The sequence below is a fragment of the Monodon monoceros genome, unplaced genomic scaffold, assembly GCF_005190385.1.
Source record: "Monodon monoceros isolate NGI ecotype Baffin Bay Population unplaced genomic scaffold, NGI_Narwhal_1 Super_Scaffold_12, whole genome shotgun sequence".
In the NCBI taxonomy this organism is placed as follows: domain Eukaryota; kingdom Metazoa; phylum Chordata; class Mammalia; order Artiodactyla; family Monodontidae; genus Monodon; species Monodon monoceros.
This window is the reverse complement of record NW_021703768.1, coordinates 20,001,681-20,025,934: the sequence shown is the minus strand read 5'-3', so window position 1 is coordinate 20,025,934 and position 24,254 is coordinate 20,001,681. Positions and strand designations below refer to the sequence as shown.

The 24,254-nt window shown below is 34.1% G+C and overlaps 1 pseudogene; it reads left to right on the top strand.

Moving 5' to 3' along the window:
- Positions 1-284: 284 nt before the first annotated feature.
- On the top strand, positions 285-5,744 carry LOC114892053 (annotated as a pseudogene).
- The last annotated feature ends 18,510 nt before the right edge of the window (positions 5,745-24,254 follow it).

The following is a 24,254-nucleotide window of genomic DNA, read 5'->3' as shown; positions in this document are numbered from 1 at the left end:
TGGATTGATAGGGGTAATAGTAAGAAGGTTCGCTTACTTAACACAATATGATCCATAAGGAGGCGATATACCCGCTAAGCAAATTGCCACATTTGACAATTTACAGTGAAAGAAAATAACTAGATAAGATTATTGAGACCTCCATTGTCCATAATTACCTGAATTTAGTCAGAGATAAAGAACCATGATGAGAATTATGAAAGTCATGGATATTACAGGAGTGAGGGGCTAAGAAGTAAAGATCGGTTGAATGAGTAGACACAAAGATAGACTAACAACACTTCATGAAGCATAACACAGATGAGCAAATTGGAGCTTTTGTGGGGGAAGTTGAGAACCCAAGCATGTCCCTGCCAGCTCCTGGAGAAGTCTATGGAGGCTCTTGCTACAACCAAATTTCTGGGGCCACTATCACTCATGAAAGATCAGCACTCAAGATGCAGAGTCCTGGGCTAAGCAGTGGTGAGTGAGATTCAGCTGAAGCCCAATTGGCAATTCTCTGTTCATTACCATATCTGACCTCAAAGACTTACAGAGTAATAGTGGCCACTTCATTTCCATCATTTAAATTATATGCAAGGTCCTCTTTGGGCTAACTCTATATATAGTGACAGAGACTCTGGGAAACATACTTCCCAGCTTCACCAAATTAGCAATGGTTAGGGGTTCTGGATTTAGTAAATAAAAGTACAGGAAACTTTGTTAAATTTGAATGCTTGATAAACAATTCTTTTTTTTTTTAGTATAACTATTGCATGGGACTGATACCATACTCTATTCTACTCCACACTGCTACTCTGACTAGTATTTTTAGTATTAAGTATTTATTTAGTATTATTGAACCATGCAGTATTTGACACAAACTATACTAAAAGAAGTATCTGTTGCTTATTTGAAATGAAAATTTAGCTGGATTCCCTGTATTTTGTCTGACAATGCTAACAACAGCACAATTTAAAACAAATTACCTGGAAGAGAATGGGAGCTGTAGCTGCAGGGGTAGACAGGTTGAGGTCAGACTATAAAAAAATCTCAAAATCCATATCGCTGCTAGTATTCAAGATTTTTTCATTTATGTGTTCTCATTTGAGAACACCTTCATAATAGCTTCACAATTTTTTGATTAAATAATTAGAAGATATTTAGAAATAATTAAATAGATGATAAAGAATTTAGTTGTTTACATTAAAACCTTATGATAAATTATTTCCTTTATATTAGATTGGCTATAAATATTTATTACCACTTACAACAAGCATTCACAGGGATCCTTTAATATGTTGGTATCATAAGTCCTATATCTACCACAGAAACACAATTTCAAAAATTAGTACCAGTGTTTGCATTGAGGAGTTATATACACAGTGAAGATTTGTACAAAAAAAGTAGGTAACATTTTTATTTAATTAGCTCTTAACAGGATATATATATACTATATATGCATTATAAAAACTATAATAATTAAAATTTTAAAAATCCATATGTCCAAAAGAAACCACAACAAATTGTTGGTAATGTTTCCCTTCATAATTGAGAATGCACTGAATAATCTATACTAATTCTATATTTTAATTCTTAGATTACAATAATATTATATGGTGGTTGTGGGATGAATTGTGAGATTGGTATTGACATATATATGCTAATATGTATAAAATAGATAACTAATAAGAACCTGCTGTATAAAAAATAAATAAAATAAAATTCAAAGAAAAGCATATTATAATAGGTCTAAGACATTTTAAATAATTGTCCAACTCCTGAAAGTGTAAGGATTACTCCTTATTGTCTTCCATTTTTTATATCTAATATTTGCCCCAAAAGAACATGATTTATCACATTATTTTAAGAGTTTAATAAGACTTTAAGAGTTTAATTTTAAGAGTTTAATAGCAATATAATATCTGCTCTTCCTATAGTAGAAATATATTAGTTCAAAATATATAGATTTTATGTAATTATAAATCATAGTTAAGTTTTGTTTTATATGAAAAATTATGAAATAGCATAGAATAAAGCATTCTTATGCTTTTTATTTTTATGGCATCTTACTAAAGAATATAGGCTATATGCAATGAAATTTCTTTAAAATAATAGATTTTGTAACCTGTCTATAGTTCTACCACACTCAAGAATAAAATTGCAGAAAATAAATTTGCATACTAGAACCACTTGCGGCAGTCTTAATCTGTGTGGCTGGTGCCTTACAATTTAGTCATAGTCAGGAATAACTTTCTTCAACCTTCTTACCCCTGAAAGCATTCCACTGACATCCTTTTGTTCTGTTGAAACAGGATTGGCAATGTATGCATTATTTGAAACAGCTCAAACCTGCCCTCATAGAAGAAGTTGCAGATGCCCTTTGAATATTTGGCCCTAGATGTCCATCACGGTAGGCAATTAATTTGGTACATTGTTACTATATTCAATTCTTGGTCTTTCTGCCAATACTGCCAGACAAATATTCTAATTAATGCCAGTCAAAATGGTGATTTTGTGGTATGAACATTTTGAGGACTAAAACACATTTAAATACAAATTTATACTACATCAGTTTCAAAAATATCTAGCAGATGGCAATTTGAATTGAATATCCATTTGACCTGGACTTGGGCCTCATGCCCAAGATTCAAAATTTTTTAAAATTTATGAGCAATATAGACAAATTTAGTCCTTTTTAAGATTTTTTTATCACACCATATAATTCCAGGTTATATTAATGTTATGTTGAAGGAATTTGGTTTGAAAACTTATCTTTCCTTTTATAAATGATATTAGATTGTTTATTGAAACTGTTTCTATGTAAGGATCATTGAAACTAACTAATAGGCACTTGAACTATTCATGCTACATCCAGTGAAATTTAACAGAAGAGTATATCTGAACTTATATAAGTTTATATACCTGGAAGCATAGAAGTACTGACCCTGTTTATTTTTTTTAGTACCAGTTGTTTATTTCAGTTATCTTCTCATCTCTATAATGTTCACAATAATAGTCTGTAGGTCTCCAATATTATATGACTGCTTCTAATTTCACAGAGGGATGTGGCTTCATGGGCTAAATCAATTTGTAATGTATAGCCTTCTGGTAAGGGCTATGAATTTTGATGCTAATTGCTAGATATAATTTCAGGGTACTTTTTATCAAGGATCATCTTAGGCAGAGAGACTAAAGTCCAAACTGAAACCACATTTGTAGAGTTTTAGTAGAAACAGTGTCATAGGCAAAAGAAAATGTTATCCAAATGAGAAAATAATTGTAAAGCTGGTGTTTTGAGAAGAAGAGAGAGAGAGAGAGGATTTTAAACAAATTTAAAAGGTACTTAAAGAGATGGCCCAGGGTGAAGGGAACCTATGTTCTAATCCTACTTCTTTGACCTGTGAACTTGGGGCCTGTAGTAGACAGAATAATGGCCTTCCTCAAGAGGTTCAGATGCTAATCCCAGAGAAAGACTTGATAGACCATTGCTGGCTTTGAAGTGGAAAGGGGTCTGTACTTCCAGTTTCTGGCCTGATATGTAAAGAGCGCGGAAGTTCTCACTCCCTCCTCAAAATAAAGAAAAAGCTGAAGAAACTGAATATCAACTTTTCTTAGATCTATAAGAAAAGTAAGGTCAAGGATAAATCACTGCCCTGAAAGCTGGAGAGATGGATACCAAAAATCACAGCTTTCCAACACCACAGTCAAGAGCAAAAACCCAAGCTGGAGCCAGAACCTATGGGAACACTTCAAATGTTATTGAAAAATTGCCAAAGGTGCAATGTAAACTAGCTTGAAATCAAAACACCAGGGGCCAAGTTTGGGGGAGCACAGCTCACATTTATGAGTTTTACCTCCAGGATCCTTACCAGCTTCTCACATTGAAGATCAGAGAAAGATCCCCTTAGGCTTCTTGTAGTTGGGAGAGGAAAAGTAACCATTTTGAAATACTCCCGAACATTCTGTTCCCTTTATAAAGAACTACACTCAAAAGAAATGGGCTTCCCGGGGGCGCAGTGGTTGGGAGTCCGCCTGCCAATGCAGGGTACGCGGGTTCGTGCCCCGGTCTGGGAGGATCCCACGTGCCGCGGAGCGGCTGGGCCCGTGAGCCATGGCCGCTGAGCCTGCGCGTCCGGAGCCTGCGCTCTGCAACGGGAGAGGCCACAACAGTGAGAGGCCCGTGTACCGCAAAAAAAAAAAAAGAAAAGGAACTATTTTACCAGAGCTTACCAACTTTGGGAAAGGGAAGTTACACCCTTACTAGCCTTCTCACCTACAGAGGGAAAAAAAGTGTTGAGAAGCACTGTTGAAGTCACAGCCTCAGAGCTCATGCTCACTAAAAAACTGAGACCTAATCATAGGATTACAGGATGCTCCCCCAACCCCACACCTTACCCCACAGAGACCAGGCTCCTGTATAATAAGAGACTACAGCTAAAAGGACTGCAAAGCTCAGACCCTTTTTAAGAAGACAAGCAGGAGACAAAATGAAAGACACTAGAGTAAACATTAGCCTCTAATGCATACAGCTATAGCAAACATTAACACAGTTTAACCTCTTGCCACATAAACTTAAAACCTCCCACTAAAGGCCTGTTTGCTTCAGTACCTTTTTACCCAATACATCATGTGTGCTTTCAACAAGATATTATAAGCCATGCTAAGAGCAAACAACTAAACGAATGAAAAACCAAAATCAAACAAATAGAAAAAACCAGTTCAATAGACAAAGTGAGCATCAGAACCCAGACTGAGGTATAGCAGAGATTTTAGAATTATCAGACTGGGGATTTAAAATAGTTATGATTAGTATGCTGAACTAACAGAAAAGTGGAAAACATGCAAGAACTGATGGGTAACGTAAGAAGAGAAATGAAAACGCTAAGAAAAAAGTTTTAAATGCTGGAAGTCAGAAACTTTATAACAGAAATGAAGGGTGCCCTTTGGACTCATCAATAGATTGGAAATTACTGAGGAAAGAGTCAGTGAGCTAAAAGACATGTCAAAAGAAACTTCGCAAACTGAAAAGCAAGAGAAAAATGAAAAAAATCAAAAAGTACATCCAAGAACTATGATACAATTATAAACAATGTAATACATGTAATCCAGAAGAAGAGAGAAAGGGATGGAAAAATATTTGAGACTCCCAGGCGTCTGAGGAAGGGAGGGTGGTGGCAGCGGTGCTGGTGACTGAGCGGAGCCCAGTGACAGGACGTTGGTGTTGGTATTAGGAGACCTGCACATCCCACACTGGAGCAACAGTTTGCCAGCTAAATTCAAAAAACTGCTGGTGCCAGGAATGATTCAGCACACTCTCTGCACTGGAAACCTTTGTACCGAAGAGAGTTATGACTATCTCCAGACTCTGGCTGGCGATGTTCATATTGTGAGAGGAGACTTCAATGAGAATCTGAATTATCAAGAACAGAAAGTCGTTAACTGTTGGGCAGTTCAAAATTGGTTTGATCCATGGACATGAAGTTATTCCACGGGGAGATATGGCCAGCTTAGCCCTGTTGCAGAGGCAGTTTGATGTGGATATTCTTATTTCAGGACACACACAAATATTTGAAGCATTTGAGCATGAAAATAAAGTCTACATTAATCCAGGTTCTGCCAATGGAACATATAATGCCTTGGAAACAAACATTATTCCTTCATTTGTGTTGATGGATATCTAGGCTTCTACAGTTGTCACTTGTGTGTATCAGCTAATTAGAGACGTCCTGAAAGTAGAACGAATCGAATACAAAAAATCATAAAGCTAGGCGTGTCCTGATGATTTTTCTGTTGGGTTTTTTTTTGTTTTTCATTTCCCTGTTCAACTCAAGTAATTAATCATTTAAGAGCCACAAAATTGTATCACTTTTATAATATTTTGCAGTAAAGCATAATCTCGTCTTCTGTTAATACAATGTTCTAAGCTTCTTGTAAACTATAAGATTATATTTAGTTTAAGTATATGATTTCTATGAAAAAATGTCCACCACACAGTAAATGGTCACGTGTTAAGAAAAATTTGTCCTTGTAAATATCTTCATAGTTGATATTTGGAACTTTATTACCAAAGTAGTGCATGAGGGGAAAGAAACTAGATTTTCTTGTAGACATTCTTCTCTTCTCCAGTAATAAACAGTTAACTTTCATTTAAAAAAAAAAAATTGAGCTGAGGAATTTCCAAAATTAATGAGAGACCAGAAACCACAGATTAGGGAAGCTCAGAGAAAACTGAGCAGAATAGATAACAACAAATCTATACCAAGGCACGTCATATTCAAACTGCAAATAAAACAAAGACAGGAGAAAATCTTGAAATAAGCCAGAGGGGGAAAACACACATCCTACCTACAAATGAGCAAGGATAAGAATTACATTAGACTTGTGTTCGGACACCATGCAAGTAAGATATTTAAAACATTGCAAGGAAAAAACCCACCAATCTAAATTTCTGGATTCAGTGAAATTATCCTAAGTGAAGAAGAAATAAAGACTTTTTCTGACAAAAATTGAGAGAAAATGTTGCCAGTAGACCCACTTTGCAAAAAAATGTTTTAAAAAGTTCTTAGGAGTGAAAGAAAAATACTACAGTTCAGAAACTTGGATCTGTATAAAAAAGGAAAAGTGGTAAAGAACAAATTCATAAAGATAAAGTCTTTTAGTTTTCTTATTGTTAATTGATCTAACATAAAAATTTGTTCAAATAGTTATAGCAACAATGTATTTGGAAATTATAGTTTATAGATCAGTAAAATGAATGACAGCAATGTTATCAGAAACTGGAAGAAGAAATTGGGTATGCTCTGTTACAAGGTACATGCACCACCTGTGAGGTGGTACTGTGTTATTTAAAAGTGGACTTAGGGCTTCCCTGGTGGCGCAGTGGTTGAGAGTCCGCCTGCTGATGCCGGGGAAACGGGTTCGTGCCCCGGTCCGGGAGGATCCCACATGCCGTGGAGCGGCTGTGCCTGTGAGCCATGGCCGCTGAGTCTCCGTGTCCGGAGCCTGTGCTCCGCAACAGGAGAGGCCACAACAGTGAGAGGCCTGCGTACTGCAAAAAAAAAAAAAAAGTGGACTTAAAGTTGTTATAAATGTATGTTGCAGACTCCAAGGGAACCAGCAAATGAAAAATAAAAAATGACAAAAAGAGTATTAGTCTGCAACCTCTAGAGGCTTAAAAAGTCAAGGAAACATATTCTTCTATAAGACCGAAAAAAGAACTGTCAAGACCTTGATTTTAGCCCATTAGGACCCATGTTGAACTTCTGACCTAAAGAATAATAAATAAATAAATAAATAAATAAATAAATAAATTTGTGTTGTTTAAATCTACTAAAATTGAGGTAATTTGTTGTAGTAGTAATAGGAATTTCATACATGACCTTTGGCAAAATACTTAGCATCTTTCATACAATTTTCCTTTGTTGGAAAATGAGTGGTGAGATTCTTATGCAAATTCCTATGTTTGCAGTATTGTTAGAAAGAGTTCTAAGTTTAAAAATTCTTTCTTTCTTGTTTCCTTCTTTCTCTCTTTCTTTTACTTTCCTATTCTCCTTCATGCATTTCCTTCCAAGACTTATTTAGCATCCTAAGTAAGATACTGTTCTCGAGAGCTAAAAACAAATACATCAGAGAAAATTACAATATAATAAAAGTCAGAAAAAGTTATTATAGATAAAATTATAATTACATTAGAAAACTACAGTCAAAAAATAAGGTGGGAACAAATAAGACACAAATCTAAGTCAACACTCCAAAATTCCATCATACTCCAAAAACAGCATTTTTATTAAAAAAAAACCCTTAGCATAATATTGGGGTTGTAATACTATGAAAGACTGGAAGGACTAGACTATCTTTCCAATTTGCTCTTAGCTTTTCTTGAACAAAATTGAGAACACAGATTTCTTTATTTTGCAACCATAATGGCAGAGGGGAAAAATTAGCAGAGGAAGAGACTTCATAATTATTAGACAAGTCAGAAGATGCATGTAAAGAGACGACAACAATGTACAAATGCTATCCAATAGTACTCTCTGCAAAGATGGAAGTATTTTATGTTTGTGCTGTTGAATATGGTATCTGCCAGTCACATGTGGCTATAAAGCCTTTGAAAAGTGGTTTCTATGACTGAGGAACTAAATTCTTAATTTTAACTATTTAAAATTTAAATCCCTATACATGATGAGTGGCAACTGTAGTAAACAGTTGAACTCAAAAATATTAATGATGATTAACTAGATCATGAAACTAAAATCTCAAACTATGACTCTTCATATGCTTATATCCCAGATGAATTTTCTCAAAATGAAATATTAAGTTGTATATTTCCAAGGAAAAAATCAAGTATGGTGTTCTTATCCAGTTAGTCATTCACCAGGAAAACTTTATCAGACATTATACTGTGAAAGGATCTGGAACATTCAGTGTTGCTAAAGGGACACCAGATAGTACTCTTTCATCTCTTGTGATATTTGAATGCCAGGATTTACTTGTTACAAAGAAGTCTGCCCCATCTCCTTATGAAAAATTGTAATGATTTTCATTACCCTTTATGCTTACTTATAAAAATGTATTTATAATATGGCTTAGATGTAAAAAAATACGAGTCCATTGGATCAGGATAGAAAATGGTAACAGCTATTTTTCTTGGTATACTATGGATTAACACTCTCTTTCTTCATGATACGGTAGCCATTTACACTTTTATTCTAGTTTATAATTTCATATAAGCTTTAACCACTAGAATATAATATGATATATCTCCTCTATAATAAATTTTTTAAATTCATGATAGCACTTTCATTAAATACACTTTCTCATGTATGATAAGTTTCTCTCATTACAACATGGAAAGAATATTACTTAGGACACTGGCTATAAATACCTAATTAGAAATAATAATATAAATTTATGCTAAAATTAAAAGAGATTTCCCACAATTCTTTTAATTTACGATTGTCGATCAAACAAGTAAGAACAATTTCAAATGACCAATAAAAAGCCCAACTAAGTGATGGAAAAATAGAATCCATTATTGGGACTCTATGCTACATTTTTAGAGGCCTGATACAATAGTGACAAAGGACAAGATGTTTAACCCAGCAGTTCTCAAACTTTTAGACCTTAAAGTTTATTCCACAGAAAAAATGAAATTAGTATTTAATGAACTAAATTTTAGGAAGTGTGGTTCTGGTTTCTTTATGTTTGCAGCAACCTGTATTTAAAGCGGCACTCAGAATATGTCTGCACCATGCCAAAACAACTAATCCAGTCAAACTGAGGTGACAGATTAATATGATTTTCACAATTACCAATTTATTAATTTATATGTTTATTCCTTGCACCTAGTATGTGTAAGTAATAAGTAGTGGCACACAAAGTTGGAAGAGTGAGTGATTTTGACACACCTTGAGCACTGAATATTATTTTCCTTTTTAAAAATTAACTTGGCATAACATAATTATGCAATATAACATAATTATGAGATAAATTAAATTATTTTTTATTTATCCCTGGGTCTCTCTTGAAATGCTTCAGTGTTATATGCCTAGAATTCCTCACAAATGCTGATGTCATATGCATATTTATAATATATGGAAAGATAATCATTTTCCTCCTTTTAAAACATGATGTAGGAAAGTGAAGCAACTTCTGTCAGTCTGTTTTTCTGTGAACTTTATAGGTAAGGATCACTAAGCTCCATGGATGGAATATTTGGGCTAACAGTAATGGCACAAAAGTTGGTGTATAGGTAATCAAAGGACAAATTCCTTGTGACACTCAGTCATCACTGTATATGTTACTCAATTTATGAATTCTGCAGATTTTTTTTGAAGAGGATATTAAAGTGGAGAAAAATATAAATAAATAAATAAAAATGGAGGTGAACTTTCTTCAATTAAATTAGAAGTTACATCTCCATGATGTTCATAATCTTCAAAATGCATTAATATATCAGATCGAAAAGGGTCAGGGATGTAAAAGCACAGCTCCTAGTATCTAAGTTCCAGAGCACAGAGCAGCAGAAGGAGTTGAGGTGCAGGAGAGAAAAGGAGAAAGCATAGAGATGCTATCTTTATTGTCTACAATCCCAAATGTATTGTACTATATACATATATATTCCCTTGGTATTGATCTCCAGGACAGGATAAAAAAGGGAAGAGAAGAAAGAAATAACATGCATCCCAGCAGCTGTACACAGAGACAGCTCAGGAGAGACAAATATACACTAAATCACCATAAAAAATGTGAAATAATAGGGTATTACTGCAGGGCAGTCTGACCTCCTGCTCACCCTACAGGGACAGAAGAGGAACGCTGAGAAGGGATGTGCACCCAAGGGAGGTACCTCACACATTTACAGAGAAATTCATTCACAGTCACTGTATTATCATTTAATCAATTTTCACAGTTATTGAGAGAACAAATATATATTATTATATTCTTTCATTGCACTCTGAGAATTTTAAATTATATTTTCATTATTTCTTGATTGAGAGTCAAAGTTTTCATATTTCCCAATGTGTACACATATATATATATATTCATTTTATAAATTGGAAGTCTTAAAACAGTTTTTAAATACTATCATAACTACTTATTCCATATATATATACATACATACACATTTATATTCTAAATCTATCAATTTTGTATTAAATATAATCTATATACATAATCGTTTCTTTCCCTTTCTCTCTTTCTATATATAAAATCTTGATCTGTCAACTGTGGATGGTTATAGAAGATAAATAAATTTAGAGCAATAAATAAATAAATGTTGGAAGTTAAGTGATGAACAATGGCAAAGTAGACAAATTCAAAGAAAGTATGCTACTTTTGAAATGAATGCCTGATAATGTTATCAGAGGTTGAAAGCATTAAATAATGTAAAGAAATTACATTATAATGCTGAAAAGAAAATGATCTGCAATTCACCATTATACTATCACTAATATTTTGTCAAACCACGTAAAACAAAATCTCACAAAATATAATAATGTACTGAAATAAACACAGTATAGCAGTAAAAAATGTTCATATCTTAAACCTCGAAAGATGTAATATATAAAAGAAAAGATGTATAGGATAATGACACAGCTCAATGCACACACACATGTACACACAAGCACTTACATACATATGGACACATTCATGCTCTCTCTCACACATACACACACACACAATAGTCATGCATTATTTTCACATAGAAAATCTCACTATATCCCCAAATAGGAATAGTACAAACCAAATTCCTTGATCATTAAGCAATAAAATAAGGAATATTAAAAAAACCCCTCATATTCTAAGATAAAAAGAAGAAATAATGAAAGAATCAACAAAAGAAAGAAAAGCGAACCAAAGAATTAACAAATCAATGGAAAAGGAAGGAAAGAAAGGGAGAGAGAAGAAGGAAGGAAGGAAGGGAGATTGAACATTATTGCTGACAGAATTACAAAAAAACAGACTAACAAAAAATAAACAAAAAACATTAATTAATAAAGAAAATTTTGCAATTAAATGACTAGAAAACAATAATATAAAAAGATATTTTTCTGATAAATAGGAACACTGATGAATAGATAAGAGCTGATTTTTTGAAAAAAATATCAGAAGCTAATACATTCAGAAAAAAATTAAAAACACAAATATACAAAATTATAAATGAAAAAACACCCAAAATCATAGAGAAAATTTTAATAGTTATAAATCATTTTACTGAATCACATGCAAATAAATTTGAAATGATGATCTTACAACTGTGTCAAATTTTTTTAAATAAACTTAAAAACAGATAAATAAATAACTAAACCTAAGCCAAATTATTATGTGGTAGAAAAAATAAAGATAAGTCATCAAAGAACTTTCACTGCAGAAACACCAAAACAATAATTTTGAGGATATTTAAACAATGGGTACATGCTTCCTACACAAGTGAAAATGATTCCACACCTTTGGTGATGACTCTCTTACTAATTTACACATGAGCCAGTCTATGAACTACAGCTACCAAGTCAACACTGAGATATTCAGAATTTCTCCCCGACTTCTTGTGATCATGTCACAGATCATAAAATATAGAAAGCCAAATGATTATTTTTTCAGGATGACAAAAACTAAAAGGTATCTATTGTTATTCTGATATCACAGAAAGTAAAGTAACTTAAGGCTCTTATTCTGCCCAGGTCTCATAGTTGAAAATAGGCAGAGTCAGAATCAAACCCTGGTCTATTCAACTCCAAAGACTTTGTTCCTTTCATTGTTTGTGCACTTTAAAGAAAATGAGTTTATTATTTGAAGCAAATTATAGAAAAAGGTTCTTCACATGACTCCAATATAATAAGCTAGTTTGCTAGAAAAACTCCATAGGGTTGTTTTGCTTTGTTTTTGCGTATTTCATAAAAATGTATATAACGTTTGTAGATAAAAGTGATTAGAACATTTAATTGATTTGTCAAAAATAAAAAGTCAGGTATTCTTTGCTGCAGTGACTAAAGTGGATATATACACATCAAAACTAGCGGGATAGAAAGATATGGGGAATAAAAAGACCCTTGACTTTTAAACATAAAGTTTTTATTGCCAAGGTTTTAATTACTTTTGTGATGCTGGGAGTCAATGATTGTGGATATCAAATGACATGCGGTCTAATACCTTTTTTAAAAAAGGTTTGGAGGAGACTTCTCACTTATTCTTCAATATTAGTGATTATAATTTCATAACAATTATTTTCCTTTACTTTGTGCTGAAACCTCTAAAAATGGAACACCCCCCCCAAATATTTTTAATGAGAAAATCTAAAAAGTGTTAGAACTTTCGTCATCTGTTTTCCTCCTATTTACTCCTTATCCTCTTTACTTTCCAGTTTTTGACTGTGGCATATGAAAGCTTTTTCCACCAAAATTGTTACTGTTAGCCTTGGGAATAAGTTGTTTCTTTCCTCGACTTAGACACAGTTCAATCTAGATACTCTAAGAATTGTCGTGTTTTAACTTCATATTTACTGAATTGTTCAAGGTTGTTTTATTTTCATGCTCTGTTTGTGTTTATAGTTTGTTCCAAAAGTGAAGACATTTCTCGTATTTTATATTTGTTACATTCCATGAAGCAGCATCATTCAAATGCCATTTCCTTTCTTTGTTGATGATATTTCCTTCTAAATGACTTTCTATGATGAGGTTCACATACCAAAGTGATTTCCTTTTGTTGTGTTGATAATTTGCATGAAAGAAACCTATGAAACATTGATGGTAACTGAGTAATTCTAGTGACTATAGCTAGCTCACTCTCATTCCTGTAGTTTTATTATACAACAAGTACTATATCCTTTTATGAAGGAGTATGGCAATATTTGTCTTAAAATGAAAAATGCAAACCTATAAGCAGGTTTATTTAGTCGTGTGGTAATATTTAAATCAATGTTATCTATCTGTGATGCTTCTAACTTCATAGAATGATTCAAAACATTTCACACAGACAATGAGCCAGCCAGAGCTGATAACATTCATTTGGCAACTAAAAATGAGTTACTCTTTCGGTACTTCTAAAACTGCTGAATTTATGATTTTTTAACTTCATGACCTAGTTTACATACATCATTGAAATGTAACCTCAGGCCATGCAGTCAAGTTTTCTTTCTTTTGATAACTGTTTGTTAATATCTCAGTCTGCCCAGTTGTTTTGGTCACATTGGAGTTAATATGTGTTTAGGTCAGAGCTGCTACATTTGTTAACTGCGTGCATTAGTCAGTTTGGATTAAAATCCATTTAAGGAAATGGCTTGTTCTACTACAGAGTAGACCTTGTAAGGACAAAGACATGGATAGATATGTATGAATCATTTCAGGTAATTCTATTGATTCTATTCAATTTGCTGTATAAAGTTTGTGGTTTCAACTTATTTTAAAGAAAATATTTTCTGCCAAATGTCCAATGTTCTGAATTTTGAAAATCAGCATATTAATGCCACTCATTAATGCCCCAGAAATATAAGAACTGAAAAAAAAATCTCAAAAAATTCAAAAGACTGTTCCTTGAAGGCTCACAAGGAATTGCTAACAGCAACCCTCTAAAGACTTTTCTGGGGAAAAAAATTATAGTTATCTGTCAGAGATTTATACTCAAAATATTTCCTAATTAAGTTTAACCAATAATCTTTTAGCCCTCCTGGAACAAAATGTATTGTTAAATAACCACTGATTCCAGAAAGTCTCCTATTATTTTTATATCACATTATTGCATGGCTGAATAATATTATTTTACTTCAAATTTATTACTTGTTTCCTGATCATGTGTGATTGTTGTTGTCAGAGTTAGTGTTATATATTAGAAAGAGAATGGAAACTGGAGTCAGACAAATCTAGTATAAAATTCTAGCTGCACTAATGTCTAGTTGAGTAAATTTCAATCAAGTTCTGCAATCTTTGGTTAAAAATATGCATGGATTATTTCAAGCATTAAATAATACAGTGTCTAGGGTTCATAGAACCAGTGTAGTACTTAATTGGAACTCAATAAATTTTTCTTTATCCCATCTTCTTATGCTCCTCTCACTGGTATTACTCCACTTCTCCTAAAAATCATTTTATATTGTCCAGTTCTTGAATTATATTATTTTCAATGTCCAGTCTTTCTCTGAGAACTTGTTGCCCTTGCTCTCACTGCATGGATCAATCCTTTATGATAAGCAAGTTGATCTACGATGGCTCAGTACAAAAGGTAAAGATTTTATGAAGACTTCCAGAAAAAAAAAATCTTAAATACATTCATTCCATAGAGGATATGAGATGGAATGATGCTTTAAGAAATTTCAAGTATTGTCATCTCTCCAGAGACTAGTTTTATGTCCCACAAAATAGCAGCAACACATTTCCAACATCACTTTAACAATCACTGTCTCACTTGACAATCATCCCTGTGCTTGCAATTCTTATCCCTGAGAGGAGGGGATAGAGGTTATTTTCTTTTCCAACAATATCAAAAAGCTTGATACTAACTTTAAGGCTCAAGGTAGACTCACTGATTTGTCTACTCACCCAAAAGTTAGCTTTTCTTTCCCTCCTTGAACAGCCTCTCTATTGGTATTTTCAACATAAGTTCATATTCCACAAAAGAGGTTTTGGACATCTTTCATATTAACTATTAGGATAGTTTAAGTCTTGCTGTTCCTTAGCAAAACAGATTTATACTCAAATTAGATTTGAGTATAAATATAATTGAGATATCAAAAAAAAGATACATATAATAAGAAACAAAAATGAGAATCCATGGATGCTCAATTTTCTAATTATACTGCAATGTCACTTTTTGGTATGAGATGTGAAAACCTGAACTTGTGTGGTATAAGACTGTAAATAAAAGTTTCAAAATATAAGTGAAGGGAGTTGTCCTGGTGGTGCAGTTGTTAAGAATCCACCTGCCAATGCAGGGGACATGGGTTCGAACCCTGGTCCAAGAATATCCCACATGCCACGGAGCAACTAAGCCCATGTGCCACAACTACTGAGCCTTTGCTCTAGGGCCCACGAGTCACAACTACTGAGCCCACACTCCACAACTACTGAAGCCTGAGCGCCTAGAGCCTGTGCTCCGCAACAAAAGAAGACACCGCAATGAGAAGCTCACACACCACAACAACGAGTAGCCCCTGCTCACCGTAACTCGAGAAAGCCCGTGTGCAGCAATGAAGACCTGATGCAGCCAAAAGTACATAAATAAAATAAATTTATTTAAAAATATATATATATTGGCTTCCCTGGTGGCGCAGTGGCTGAGACTCCGCCTGCCGATGCAGGGGACATGGGATCGTGCCCTGGTCCAGGAAGATCCCACATGCCGCGGAGCGGCTGGGCCCATGAGCCATGGCCGCTGAGCCTGCGCGTCCGGAGCCTGTGCTCCGCAACGGGAGAGGCCACAACAGTGAGAGGCCCGCGTACCGCAAAAATAAAAAATTAAATTAGAAAAAATTAAAAAAAATATATATATATAAGTGAAATATAAAATAACTGAAACCTTCTCAAATTAGAAAGGCAATCAATAATTGCCCAATTTTAAAGCCAGGGACTAAAAAATTATAAAATATGTTTAGGGCAAGTAAACCACAACCTTGCCCTTCATTCCTTAGACTAGTCTAGAGTTATGGGAATGTTCAATTTTATACGTTTTTTGGAAATTCATTTCATTACAATCTTGCAAACTACACAGTGGAAATCAGGCTCTAAAAACTGCCAATTTTTTCTGTGAATCCAAATTAGTTTCAGAGCAGGTGATGAACAGAAATAAAGAGGGAAGTCCTTTTCCATCAGCAAATGTCTCTAGACAGTCAAACATAATGAGAAATCATGTAAGTACAGCAATTAAGCCAAGTGAATGGTTTTAATGCTTAATGACCAGTTTTATTTCTAATTGAAGCCAAGGAAGAGTTAATGCCATGGTATATGCTCTTGGATGACTTTTGACAGAAAGATTGTACTGTACTTTTTTTCTGACAAAATCTGTAGAACATATTAAATATTTATTAGATGCAAAGACAAGGGATATATTTGCTGGCATTTTATATAAGATAAAGCATTTACTTTCCATGATGATTTTCATGAAATTGTCATCATTATTCCACTATTCCACTAAGACATTTTATCCAGAAAGTCACATAGCTATTTGGGGTTAGATATTTTAATATATTCTTTTCATTATGAAAAATGCTCATCTCTGTCTTTCTAAAACACATGTTTAAGGGAAACCTTATTGTTTCTTCATTGAGAGTGGCAAAGGAGCCTAAAATTAGAGCTTTGGTCTTTGTGCTGTCCTTCGAGTTCTCCCTGGCTTCCTCATCAATGTCCATGGTTTTGCCTGAAGCCATAGTTCATGTTGTTTATTTTATGACATGTTATAGGATGACTTTGACCCTTACATTGGAAGCCATTTGGTTATACCCACTGACTCTCAACATTCAGCTGCCATCTACATTTGCTCTCTGAGAACACTCAGGAATATCTTGAATTTTAATGCAACACATAGTTGCTGCGGGAGATCAATTATCTCTGGATTTTTTTTCTCTAACATAGGCTATTCAACTCTTCCATAAATAAGGAATGCCTTCTTTTGTGCTAGGTAATCGTTATAGACATTTGGCCAGTATAAATGAACACTATGCTATAATCAATCTTTCTCTCTGAAGTTCATGACTCAAGTTTGCCTGAGATGGTACTGATGTTGGGCTACTCCAATAAAATGCAGTTTTCATTCTATATTTTTGTGGTTCTTTGGTACTGGAGATATTGCATTGAAATAATACAGATGTGATTTTTGCGGTCATAGGGTTAACGTTCCAGGTTTTCTAATGGAAGGTCATGGCAGACAATTAACAAATAAACATACAGTAAAAAAGATAATTTAAGCTAAGTTTAAATAATATGTTGAAGATAAAACAATGGGTAGATGATTAATAAAACAGAGAATAACTTTGTGAGAAAAAAATCATTGGCAGGGCATTTTATTGAGTAAGGCTTTACTCAGGAAGTGATCCTCAAGCATAAACTTTATTCACGAGAAAGAGGTATTCAGGAAAATACCACGGGTGGAGTACTAGAGCCTAAGGAACAGCCAGAAAGATGGTGTGATCTGAGCATTCTGAATAAAAGTGGTATAAGAAAATCTACAACACATTTTTAAAAGATCCTTTTGGCTATGGTGTGAAGAATGGATTAATAGAGCCAAGAATGAAAGCAGGGAGGCCAGTTAAGAGGACCTTCTTCTGGCTCAGAAGACAGGGCGATCACTGGGACAAGTGTGGTGAGAGTGGAAACAGAGTAGAGAGGAGATCATGATGATTTTAGAGGTGAAATGAGGAGCTGTCGGTAGATTGAAAGGTGTATCGGGGTTGTAGAAAGATTGTAATTTAAGATAGTTCCTTTGTGTTTCAGCTTGAGAAACTGCGTGTGTGTGTGTGCGTGTGCATGTGCGTGTATGTGTGTGTGTGTTTACTGGTGGTGGTGGTTTCTTGAAATGGGGAATATCAGTGATAAAACATTTTAGGGATAAAAATCAATGGGTCAGTTTTGAACTTATTTATTTTTTCAGATTCCTCTTAGACTTCTGTGGGAAGGTATTATGTAGCTATGTGTCTTCTTTTCAAGAAAGACTACAGCAGAGGAAATTTAAATTTCACAGTCATCCACACATAGTCACTGTGGGCCCAGAAGAGATTACCTCAGAGGAGAGTTTAGATGAGAAAAGGAACAAAAGAAATGTCTTCTGGGAACTCCTTGAGAAATATCAAAGTGAGATGTTCACTAAAGGAGGAGATGCCTACCTATAATCTTCAAATGGCTTCTTTATTAACTACAGAGTGAATTTCAAAGATGTAAGTGACAGTAAGACCCAATTGACCTTCCTAGGTTTTTCATACCATGTTCTACCAAACTCAACAATGTCTTATTCATGGAATTCTCTTTTATTCTGGCTATCCCTGATGCCATTATTACTTGGAATTTCCTCCTCAAAAACCTCCAATTGGAACTGCCTTCTTATTTTTCATGATCCAGTTCAAATGCAATCTTTTTGGGAAATTTTCATGATCATCACCAGTTATACTTTTTTATACTTTACCTTTAATCAATATAATAGAGAAATTGCAAAATTTCCTTGCACTTACTTATATCCCTAACAGATTATGACCTCCTAAAATGAAATGATTTTATCTTATTCAACTTTGATCCACAGACTCTGATTAGTAGTGGCACAGTCAGGAACCTAGTGTGAGAAATTATTGAATAGTTAGCAGCAACATTTTAAGTGATTCATGATCTTTATGTTTAGTCTTTAGTAGTGAATATATATTCTTATTATATACCAAACTTTTTATTATATGTCAAAACTGATTTCAAAGCTTTTATTATGATATGGCTTTGTTTTTTCATTCTAATATATTGTATCTCATATATAATGATTCAATTGAAAATATTAACCCTTGATGATCTAAAAAGTTACAGTACAGCTTCTTGCAAACAATTCCCCTTATTAAACATGATTAAATTTAAATATAACTTGGATTGATAATGTGTTTAAAGCAATGAGGATAAAAATGAAAGTCATTATATGCTGACTAGACATATAATATTCCTGGGAAAGAATGATCTGAGTTAATAAATATTTCAAGTTATATAATACTTAATAGCATATAATTTTATTATCTTCTGATATGTAAATATTTTCATTGACCTCAACTACTTATGAATATTTGATGAGACTAAAAATTATCAGACTGACTGGTTTTATAAAAATGTGATTCTCAATGTGCTTTAGTATTTTGAAAAGTACTTTGCCCATTTTCGTACCTTTAAAAATTCTTTTCATAGAACCATTTGATGTGATTTATCATTATAGGAAGGTTACATTAAGGAAAGAAAAAATAATATCATAACAGTTCACCAAGTCATTATAAAATCTGCATTATGCAAATTCTGATTAATGTTATTCAACTAAATATTACCATAAGTAACTACAAAGGGACAAAACATCTTTTACAGTTGTCTTATTTTCTTATTTTGCATTCCAGTGTGTCTAATAAATATATCAATCACTGAAAACTCTACCTATTCTGAGGAATTAATATTTTTCTATAATAATATGGGAAGCATAGCAATAAACACCAAATGGTTATGATAACAGTGATGATGATGATCAGGGCAATGAAGGTGATGACGACCATGATGATAATAACTCTCTAGTACAAGTCTATCAGAACCTAGGACAAGTAGTTGGATACAGGTAGACTATTTGAGAAAAAGCAAGACTAAGGCAGTGGAGATAGGGTGAAAGGAGAGGTGATGAGACAAGGAAGCAGAAAGACAACTGCAGATATTTTACTGAACTGTGGGCACCTGGGACCTAATCCCACTGTGGGCCCTGTAAGGACTCATGTAGAATATGTCACAGAATTGTACCTCCAAAGTAGGGGAGGTGGAGTTGCACCAGGGGCTAATCTCTACTCCTGGGCCCACCCCACCCTCACTCCTTGGGTCTTCCCTTGGTGTAGCATATCTGAGCCAGCTTCATTTTGTAAGGAAAAGCATAGAGACAGAAAAGATGAGAGTTTCAGCAGGCCCAAGAGGTGAGACACTAGTAGAAACTGTGGGAATTCTCTACCACAAATGGAGCTGAACTGTGTGATGGATCAAAGGCATGTGGTAAAGGGCCCAAGGATTGTGTGCTACACAGCCTATTAGGGATGATGACAAGGATAATATAGAAGAGTTGTGGAAATAGAATTTATGGAAAGTTTGATAACTTGCTTAAGGGTTAGAAAATAGTGGAACAGGGCTTCAACCTATGGTCTGAATTTCCAAAGCCAGTGTTCCTAGCCACACTATCCTCTTTTGGTGTTTTGTTTTGTTTTAATGTTTAACAAGGAGAAAGAAAGATAAATGTTCAATAGCTGAATCAAGATGGCACTAACTTCTACAGTCTTAAGACTTTAATTAACCACTTTAAACTAAATGGGATATATGTCAATAATTATTAACTGTGTTCTTGGCTGTGAATCTTCTGGATTCTAGTATTTCCTATAACTATGGAAAATTAGCTCTGATCATCATCATTTGCCCCAGAAGTCCTGCCTGCTCTGAGTTTATTTGCTGTCCTAAACTAAAGCACAAGCCATACTGAGATAATTGATAAGATAGACTTTACATAGCAGTATATGATAATTTCTCCATTGCAATTCAGAGATCCAGTATGTAGGCTAATGAGCTATTCAGAGGTTAAGTATGTCGTGTCTAACTTGACCAAACTTTTTCACATTAATATGCCTTGAAATTGCATCATTAAACACTAAACTTCTAGTTCTCCCCTGTGTTAGATTTTGTGTTTATATAAAACTAGTTTCAATAAAATACAGTTTTAATAAAAGTACAAATCACTATAAAAATTGAAATCAGATACAGAATTGTATTGCAATAATGAAAAGGAGATATGTTTTAAGAAGCTTTATTACAACTAAGCTGACTTATTTAAACCCTGAAATTTGGATAGTTAACCTAGAAGGAAGCATAAATTCCTATTTTGTACCTTTGAGTTAAAGGCCGTGAGAATCTCTTAACAATCTTCTAACATTTGACACTTCTCTTTCTCTGGAGGCAAAAAGCGACTCTAAGATTAATGTATTTTTTTCATTTCTGAACACATACTCAGGACTAGAAGAGAAGTTATGAGTCTGGCATAAAAAAGTAAAAAAAAATAAAAACACAAATAGATATACCCTTCACTACCATGAAAATGCCCACTGGTTAAAACCAAAACAAATAGTTCACTCAGCTACAAACCTCCAAATTTGTAATGTGTACTCTCTTTCTCCTTGTGTCACAGGCTCATGAATGCTAAACTGAGAGGATAAAGAAAGAGGAAAGGGGATGTCTGTTTCTATTTTTATTTCTGGATAAATTCTAATGTTGTGTCCTCTTAATTATTTCCCACTTCCTATGAGTTTATAGTATTCATCATTAAATTTAATAGATTTATTGAATAAATTGGTTACTTCTTTATTCATTTTCTCCACTATTATTACCTTATCCAGACTAAAGTTGTTCACATGAATGAGTAAAGGCCCAACTTTTATGCCAAGATAGTATTGTAGACAAATTGAATAAGTAATCTCAGGATTTGTTTAAGGTGGCAACTGAAGTATATTAAACAGGATATTATTTATCTTTTTTAAAAATTTAAAGAATGAGTTTTATTTAAACACTCTGACACATGGAAAGAAGAAGGATGTGTCTAAGACACACACACACACTCACACTCACAAACATACACATCTACCTCACCAGTTAATATTTCCTTGTTTTATGAGTTAGATCAGCATGAAGGATGAATGATAGAGCAGAGGAAAGTATTTGATCTTACTCATTAAAGATGGTCTGTGGAGCTTCGTCAAATGCAGCGAAGAGAAACCTTTGGAGAGGGTAGAGTTAATGAGGGGAAATCAAGTGGATCTTTTCTTGACCTTGTGATGTGCATGTAACAAGGGCAGAGAGAGTGTTTAACTCATAGTGAGGGCTCAGTACCTATTGGTTCTTAATATATTTTAATTTTAAGTTGATCATACGATACTCATTCACTGATTATTTGTTCCATCATTTTCTATTTAACTGTGTAAATATTTCAACAAATATTCAAGAGTTTAGTAATATTCCATTGCCATCAAATGGCAAGAATAGGCTAAGAATATTCTTCTGATAACTAATGAAAAAAATGCTTCCATATACATGGATCATATTAAAAGACAAATGGAAAAAAGAATTGTCTGATAAATAACATCATGAGATATTCATCAGAAAGTTTTCTGTATATAACTATATAAGGAGAATTTTCTATATGTATCTTATTTCCAAAAGTTTTTTCCTGTTTTTGGACTGTTTTGGTCTGCTGTCTTCTTATTCACTTTCTATATGTCAACCACAACTACATACACAAATGATAAAACAGTTCCTAATCCAATGAGCAGCGAGTCTATAGGTGAGAAAGCCACACTATTATGACACAAAATTTATGCAACAAACATACAGTAATATGAGGACAAAGGAGAAATTATGTTACTTTGCCTTCTTGCTGTTGTCATAAGAATTTCTTCAATCTCTTAGTAAATATTTACTGAAAATCCAAAGAACTTTTTAGGCATTTTACTAGATGTTCTGAGCAAAGAAATTTGGTATAAACCCCTTTCCTTACAGAAATGTACATTCTAGCCAGGAAAACAAGTAAGTTATAATGATCAGTTCTATAGCACAATAAGCTATATATAAGGATTTCCTGGGGAAAGATAAATTAATTTTATATTCTGGGTAAAGTCTCAGAGAATAATGTTGAAGTCAAATATTGATAAATAAATGTATTAAATAGAAGAAGAAAAAAGTGCCAGATAGAAGGATCATGAACTAAAACAAAGATCTTGGCCAGCTTAATTGGAAATAGAGTCCAAAATGTGTGTGTGTGTGTGTGTGTGTGTGTGTGTGTGTGTGTGTGGAGGTGGGGGGTTATGAACTTTAACCAGGTAGTTATGAATCTAAAATTTTTTTTTACTATAGAAATAATCCAAACCAGTTCATTTTTACAGAAGAGTTTACCTGAGGAATGTGAAAAGTTTGCTGAATGTGGTAGAGATGGAAGACTAATAGCCTAATTCAGAGTGATTTAGGGTAACTCTTTTAGTTTTGGTGAAAAACAGGACTTGTCTCTAAAGTCTGTCTCAGGAAATGTTGATGATTTTTCATCCCAGACTGCTGGAATCACAGCAATATCCCACCTAGGAGTCCAGGGAGTCAGAGGAGAATGAAATAAATGGGATGATAGAGTCACACAGGAAGAAGAAAGTCCCCAACAAGGAATTAACAGGTAATGGGGCATTGGAGTTAAGGCCTTAGAAAAAATGACTTAATCTTATGCATCGGCACCAAAAGGAAGATGGCTCCAAGCTAATTATTAAAAATTCGGAACTGAGTACTCTTTAAGAAAGGAAGACTTTGGATTTTGTTTTACCCTAATAAAGAAAGCAAGGATAGAGTGAAGCATCTATTTAAAAAGCTCAGGGGAACCAACGGCCATGGATGTGGATCTAGACATAAAAAGATTTATATGAGAGCATATGTCCTAATTTAATACACTGAATTTGTGAATATTATCCCCATGCAAGTCTTTATACTTTAATTTATAAATTTAAATAAAGATATAGTGCTCTGGACTGAAAGTCTGTGTCCCTCTAAAATCAAATGTTGAATCCCTAACCCCCAATGTGATGGTAGTTGGAAGTGGTCCCCTTGGGAGGTAATTAGGCTGAGATGAGGTAATGAGATTGGGGACCTCTAAGATGAGATTAGTGTCCTTATAAGAAGAGGAAGAGACCAGAGCTCTCTCTCTCTCTCCACATGCACTGCCCAAGGAAAGGCCATATGAGGACATAACAAGAGACAGCCATCTACAGACCAGGAATCTACTTTGACCATAAACATTCCAGCCTCCAGAACTGTAAGAAATGAATGTTTGTTGTTTAGGCCACCCAGTCTATGGTACTCTGAAATAGCAGCCAGAACTGACAAATATAGAAGTTGATACTGAGAAGTGGGGTAATGTTGTAACAAATACCTAAAAATGTGAAAGCAGCTTTAGGACTGGGTAGTGAGTAGAAGTTGAAAGAGTTTTGAGGTGCATGCTAGAAAAAAATGATATTGCCATGAAGGGGCTGTTCAAGGTGATTTTGGTGAGAGCTCAGGCAGAAGAGA